Below are 7,009 nucleotides of genomic sequence, written 5' to 3'. Positions count from 1 at the left end.
ATTATTCCGTAACCATGATATTGGATTATTTTTTCTTCACTCTCTCCTCCGATGAGTCGCAACAAATAAAAATCCATAAATCAATTCATCCGTCGTTGTTCGTTTAGTCGATCTGAATGCACTGTAAAAATTTATTAAAGTAAAAATGTTACGTTGCATTTCATGAATTTTGACAAACGTGTACCCCGAAGTGTGTACAAATTATTTATTTCGACGACGACGACAACTTAGAACGGATGAATAAGAATAAAATTGTTGCAGGAGATTCAATCAAGGATGATGTGAAAAAAATGTCGAAAAATTTTCCATCCAGAAAGATCGCGTGGCGTTACGTCTCTTCTTACGAGGTTTTCGTTTCGCAGACACGCACACTTTCTTCAAAACAATAATAGGAAAGTGTTCAGTTTTTTATAAGAGCAGCAGGTGTCTTTCCGAAATTCTACGATTATTGTAGCTTATATGACTAGAAGGAAAGAAAGACTAAAACTCTCTTATTTTAAAACAAGAACGCAGTTCCCTGGTTGATCCTGCCAGTAGTCATATGCTTGTCTCAAAGATTAAGCCATGCATGTCTCAGTACAAGCCAAATTAAGGTGAAACCGCGAAAGGCTCATTAAATCAGTTATGGTTCCTTAGATCGTACCCACATTTACTTGGATAACTGTGGTAATTCTAGAGCTAATACATGCAAACAGAGCTCCAACCGGAAACGGAAGGAGCGCTTTTATTAGATCAAAACCAATCGGTGGCGGTCTCCGTCATCGTACAACTTGGTGACTCTGAATAACTTTACGCTGATCGCACGGTCTCGCACCGGCGACGCATCTTTCAAATGTCTGCCTTATCAACTGTCGATGGTAGGTTCTGCGCCTACCATGGTTGTAACGGGTAACGGGGAATCAGGGTTCGATTCCGGAGAGGGAGCCTGAGAAACGGCTACCACATCCAAGGAAGGCAGCAGGCGCGCAAATTACCCACTCCCGGCACGGGGAGGTAGTGACGAAAAATAACGATACGGGACTCATCCGAGGCCCCGTAATCGGAATGAGTACACTCTAAACCCTTTAACGAGGATCAATTGGAGGGCAAGTCTGGTGCCAGCAGCCGCGGTAATTCCAGCTCCAATAGCGTATATTAAAGTTGTTGCGGTTAAAAAGCTCGTAGTCGAATCTGTGTCCCGCGCCGCCGGTTCATCGTTCGCGGTGTCAACTGGCGTGCCGCGGGACGTCCTGCCGGTGGGCTTAGCTCGAGAGGGCGGCCCAACTCAATCCCGCCGCGGTGCTCTTCATTGAGTGTCGAGGTGGGCCGGCACGTTTACTTTGAACAAATTAGAGTGCTTAAAGCAGGCTAAAACTTCGCCTGAATACTGTGTGCATGGAATAATGGAATAGGACCTCGGTTCTATTTTGTTGGTTTTCGGAACCCCGAGGTAATGATTAATAGGAACGGATGGGGGCATTCGTATTGCGACGTTAGAGGTGAAATTCTTGGATCGTCGCAAGACGGACAGAAGCGAAAGCATTTGCCAAAAACGCTTTCATTGATCAAGAACGAAAGTTAGAGGTTCGAAGGCGATCAGATACCGCCCTAGTTCTAACCATAAACGATGCCAGCTAGCGATCCGCCGACGTTCTTCCGATGACTCGGCGGGCAGCTTCCGGGAAACCAAAGCTTTTGGGTTCCGGGGGAAGTATGGTTGCAAAGCTGAAACTTAAAGGAATTGACGGAAGGGCACCACCAGGAGTGGAGCCTGCGGCTTAATTTGACTCAACACGGGAAACCTCACCAGGCCCGGACACCGGAAGGATTGACAGATTGAGAGCTCTTTCTTGATTCGGTGGGTGGTGGTGCATGGCCGTTCTTAGTTGGTGGAGCGATTTGTCTGGTTAATTCCGATAACGAACGAGACTCTAGCCTGCTAAATAGGCGTATTTCGACATCCCAAAGGCCCGTCGATCCTGGGTTCGCCCGGTGGTCGTGCGCGGTTTTTACTGTCGGCGTACAAACAATTCTTCTTAGAGGGACAGGCGGCTTCTAGCCGCACGAGATTGAGCAATAACAGGTCTGTGATGCCCTTAGATGTTCTGGGCCGCACGCGCGCTACACTGAAGGAATCAGCGTGTCCTCCCTGACCGAGCGGTCCGGGTAACCCGCTGAACCTCCTTCGTGCTAGGGATTGGGGCTTGCAATTGTTCCCCATGAACGAGGAATTCCCAGTAAGCGTGAGTCATAAGCTCGCGTTGATTACGTCCCTGCCCTTTGTACACACCGCCCGTCGCTACTACCGATTGAATGATTTAGTGAGGTCTTCGGACCGGTACGCGATGGCGTTTCGACGTCGTCGATGTCGCTGGGAAGATGACCAAACTTGATCATTTAGAGGAAGTAAAAGTCGTAACAAGGTTTCCGTAGGTGAACCTGCGGAAGGATCATTAACGTGTCCTCGTACACACGAATTTTGACATATGTATAATTTATTATTATGCATTTTTATTTGATCGTGTCGATGTACACTTTATGTTTTTACAACACCGTCGTCGATGACATGGAGTCGACGGCACGATCTTTTGTCGTGCCGTTGCTTGTTTCTTTTTGAAACACCGTGTGTACGACGTTTTGAACTACGAATCGTACATATTCGGAAAAACAATAGCGTTACGCTGGCCCGCAGCGCCGGTCCTTGCGATCGAGTTTTTCACCTTTTTTGAACGAGAAAAACCGAATTCGCTCGGGCATACGGCTGTTTCTTCGGGTACCTAGATTTTTTGATTTTTTTTGTACTATCTCTCGATCTTTTCCAATGATGGAAAAAAGGAGGGACGCTTTCGGTTTTTCGACCGGATCGCGGAAAGTTGTGAACTCCACCGCGAAAGTCGAAAGACGTTAGAAGTCCTCTTTTTTCGGACACACGGAGAGGATGTAGCAGAGTAGTCGAGAAAGAAGAAAATCGCAGGTGTCGAATTAGGTTACGACTCCGTGGGTTTTAAATGATTTACGCCCGGCTACGGGACCGGCGAGAAACGCTCCCGATTTTACGATTCGCGTGAATGATGTTCGTCGTTAGACGCTTCAAAGAGTTTTTTGAAAGCGCCGTTAAACGAGCGATCACACACACATCACACCTTGCTTTTTTAATGTTTTTGGTAGATGTGGTAAAGTGATTTCGTTAGAAACGGTAAAATTCTCTTTACGGAGCGTACGACTGCACCATTTCAAAATTATATACACCGTCAATCGTCATTAAGTCACGATATAGAACGGTAAACTTGAGGATTTTATGTTAGACGCTCAGTCTGGCACGTCTATAGATTTTTTCGTCAAAATTCACGATCTGTCTTCGGTTTGGCGACGAAAAAATATAGAAAGAAAATTGAAACACGAACACAAAGACCGCCCGCGAAAATCTCTTTTCGCTTACGGCGGATACTAATTCGCTTTTTCATAACGAGTACGATGATGTAATGATGTGTTGATTCCGATCGATCAAAAACCGTCTCTTCGTCACACTTTTTAAAGTGCTTGACACACGCACACTAAATGAAAGACACAATAAAGGAAAACTACCGAAAATGTAGTTTATGAGAGAAAGCAGCATTATTTATTAAAATTATTGCTGAGAAAAAGGAAATTGGCAAATTCCTAATTAAAATCGTATCGAACATGTCCCATCTTCACACATACATGCTCGTACTTTGCGTGTAAAAGCGGAGACCGCGTGAAAAAGAAAAGTGCTTCTTTTTCGGTGCGCGGATACAAATTTGTGTTTGGGTTAATATTTTTTTTAATTTTTTCGTACGCGTAAAACTGAGACCGACGATCGCGTTCCCTTTCAGACGAGAAAGTACGGACGAAAGACAATTAAGAGCGAGAATCATAAATATCCATACCACAACACCGAAATTTTAGACGTGGCACGTTTCGGAACCACGAAGATCATTTTCGTTTCGGATGTACGCACGTACGCAAAAATTTTTGCAAGACGTGTATAGACAGCTGGACGATCGGCATGATCGGGGTTCTTGTGGAACGAGCGTTTAAATTTTAAAAAGATTACCCTGAACGGTGGATCACTTGGCTCGTGGGTCGATGAAGAACGCAGCTAATTGCGCGTCAACTTGTGAACTGCAGGACACATGAACATCGACATTTCGAACGCACATTGCGGTCCTCGGATATAATGTTCCCGGACCACTCCTGGCTGAGGGTCGTGTCAATTTCAAAGACTGCTCGGTTTTCGTTTTCGGACGAAAACGTCGGAGCGTGTTGGATGTGTTGCGACGCGTCGAATAGGTACTCATTAATGTACGTGATCGTCACTTACGTCACGATATAACGACGCACGCCTCGAACGTGTGCCGAGACGTTTACTCGAGCGTGTTTTTTCGTCAAAAAGGACGGGACGGGTATGCTTTGTATTTTTTTTTTACAAAGTCCGTCGGACGTCCACCTTGCGAATCATAAATACGAAAGTGTTTACGTCGGCACATGTTCTTGCGTGGTGTGTCGTAGAATCGTGTGTTTGTGTGCGTTTCTCGTGCAGCGAGTAAATTTGCGCGACATCTTAAGACGCGAAAGCGACCAACTACTACTTGTTGTAGTTGTTGGCTGGTCTTTCGGCGTAGCACGTCCTATTTCTTCAACATGTCGTCATTTAAAAAAAAAAATGGCGTTTTAAGGTTGAGAACGTTATAGACGGTCGTCGTGTCCGAGACGTGTAATGCAAATCGCGACAGACGTCAGATCGTAAGCGTTTCTGTAAACTTAGCCATTTTTTAAAAAGAAAAATGACGAACACGTATAGCAAGGAATGGGAGACGTGTCGTGATCGTCGAAATGACCGAATGAAAAATTTTTATTTTTCATATGCGACCTCAGAGCAGGTGAGACTACCCGCTGAATTTAAGCATATTACTAAGCGGAGGAAAAGAAACTAACTAGGATTCCCTCAGTAGCGGCGAGCGAACAGGGAGAAGCCCAGCACCGAATCCCGCGGCCGAAACCGGACGCCGGGAAATGTGGTGTTAGGGAGGATCCGTCATCCCGAGATCGTGCGGCGCGTCCAAGTCCATCTTGAACGGGGCCACAGCCCATAGAGGGTGCCAGGCCCGTAGCGACCGCTGCCGATAACGGGAGGATCTCTCCTCAGAGTCGGGTTGCTTGAGAGTGCAGCCCTAAGTGGGTGGTAAACTCCATCTAAGGCTAAATATGACCACGAGACCGATAGCGAACAAGTACCGTGAGGGAAAGTTGAAAAGAACTTTGAAGAGAGAGTTCAATAGTACGTGAAACCGTTCAGGGGTAAACCTGAGAAACCCGAAAGGTCGAAAGGGGAGATTCAGCGTGACTCGATGGCGGCGCTGGACGATCGTGTGACAGATGGCGTACGCGTCGTTTGCACCTTTCGTTTTGTCGATCTGCCGTCGAACGCGTGCACTTCTCCCCCTGTAGGACGTCGCGATCCGTTGAGTGCCGGTCTAAGGCCCGCGGTGGAGCTCGTTCGGACGGTTCGCCGTTCGCCGAATGAACCCGTGGTGTTTCCCGATCGGCTCGCTCGACGGTATACAGATGGCGCGGGGCCGCTACACAGTTAGCGTCCGACCTTCGGCAAGCGCGCCCGTCGTGATGGTGATCGGACCTGGTGCCGGTCCCGTCCCCGGGTGGCTGTTCGCTGAGGTGTTCTCGGACAGACCTCGTTGAAACGCCGATCTGCGACGCTATAGCTTTGGGTACTTTCAGGACCCGTCTTGAAACACGGACCAAGGAGTCTAGCATGTGCGCGAGTCATTGGGATTTAACTAAACCTAAAGGCGCAATGAAAGTGAAGGTCCGCCTTGCGCGGACCAAGGGAGGATGGGCGGTCGTTACGGCTGCCGCCCCGCACTCCCGGGGCGTCTCGTTCTCATTGCGAGAAGAGGCGCACCAAGAGCGTACACGCTGGGACCCGAAAGATGGTGAACTATGCCTGGTCAGGACGAAGTCAGGGGAAACCCTGATGGAGGTCCGTAGCGATTCTGACGTGCAAATCGATCGTCGGAACTGGGTATAGGGGCGAAAGACTAATCGAACCATCTAGTAGCTGGTTCCCTCCGAAGTTTCCCTCAGGATAGCTGGCGCTCATAGCATACGAGTTTCATCCGGTAAAGCGAATGATTAGAGGCATTGGGGTCGAAACGGCCTCAACCTATTCTCAAACTTTAAATGGGTGAGATCTCCGGCTTGCTCGAACTATTGAAGCCGCGAGACTCGAATCAGAGTGCCAAGTGGGCCATTTTTGGTAAGCAGAACTGGCGCTGTGGGATGAACCAAACGCCGAGTTAAAGCGCCTAAATCGACGCTTATGGGATACCATGAAAGGCGTTGGTAACTTAAGACATCAGGACGGTGGCCATGGAAGTCGGAATCCGCCAAGGAGTGTGTAACAACTCACCTGCCGAAGTTACTAGCCCTGAAAATGGATGGCGCTGAAGCGTCGTGCTTATACTCGGCCGTCAGAGGCATGTGCGGTCAGGTTATTAAATTAACCGGCCATGAAGCCCTGACGAGTAGGAGGGTCGCGGCGGTGAGCGCAGAAGGACTGGCCGTGAGGCCGTCTGGAGCCGCCGTCGGTGCAGATCTTGGTGGTAGTAGCAAATACTCCAGCGAGGCCCTGGAGGACTGACGTGGAGAAGGGTTTCGTGTGAACAGCCGTTGCACACGAGTCAGTCGATCCTAAGCCCTAGGCGAAAGCCGATGTTGATGTGGTGTAGATTTTTGTCGTTGGTCGCAATTCGCAATTGTTGACGGAAACGTACGGAATTGTGCACACACCCGATGGGCGAAAGGGAATCCGGTTCCTATTCCGGAACCCGGCAGCGGAACCGTTTATAATTCGGGCCCTCGAAAGAGAGTTCGTCGGGGCAACCCAAAAGGACCCGGAGACGCCGTCGGGAGATCCGGGAAGAGTTTTCTTTTCTGCATGAGCGTTCGAGTTCCATGGAATCCTCTAGCAGGGAGATATGGTTTGGAACGC

At 48.5% G+C, this 7,009-nt stretch overlaps 2 non-coding genes and 1 pseudogene across 2 annotated transcripts; all 3 read left to right on the top strand.

The window, feature by feature from the left end:
• Nucleotides 1–514: 514 nt before the first annotated feature.
• LOC148165684 (small subunit ribosomal RNA) lies at nucleotides 515–2,435 on the top strand. The gene has a single exon (XR_015771261.1). It is a non-coding gene; the product is annotated as a small subunit ribosomal RNA (ribosomal RNA).
• A 1,616-nt stretch (nucleotides 2,436–4,051) lies between these two features.
• On the top strand, nucleotides 4,052–4,208 carry LOC148165683 (5.8S ribosomal RNA). Its single transcript, XR_015771258.1, has one exon. It is a non-coding gene; the product is annotated as a 5.8S ribosomal RNA (ribosomal RNA).
• Nucleotides 4,209–4,866: 658 nt separating this feature from the next.
• The window catches only part of LOC148165682 (large subunit ribosomal RNA), a 4,631-nt pseudogene continuing 2,488 nt past the window's right edge, over nucleotides 4,867–7,009 (top strand).

Source organism: Gnatocerus cornutus, unplaced genomic scaffold, assembly GCF_029298725.1.
Source record: "Gnatocerus cornutus isolate USDA-ARS CGAHR unplaced genomic scaffold, icGnaCorn1.1 ctg00000250.1, whole genome shotgun sequence".
In the NCBI taxonomy this organism is placed as follows: Eukaryota; Metazoa; Arthropoda; class Insecta; order Coleoptera; family Tenebrionidae; genus Gnatocerus; species Gnatocerus cornutus.
This window is presented reverse-complemented; position numbering and strand designations above follow the sequence as displayed.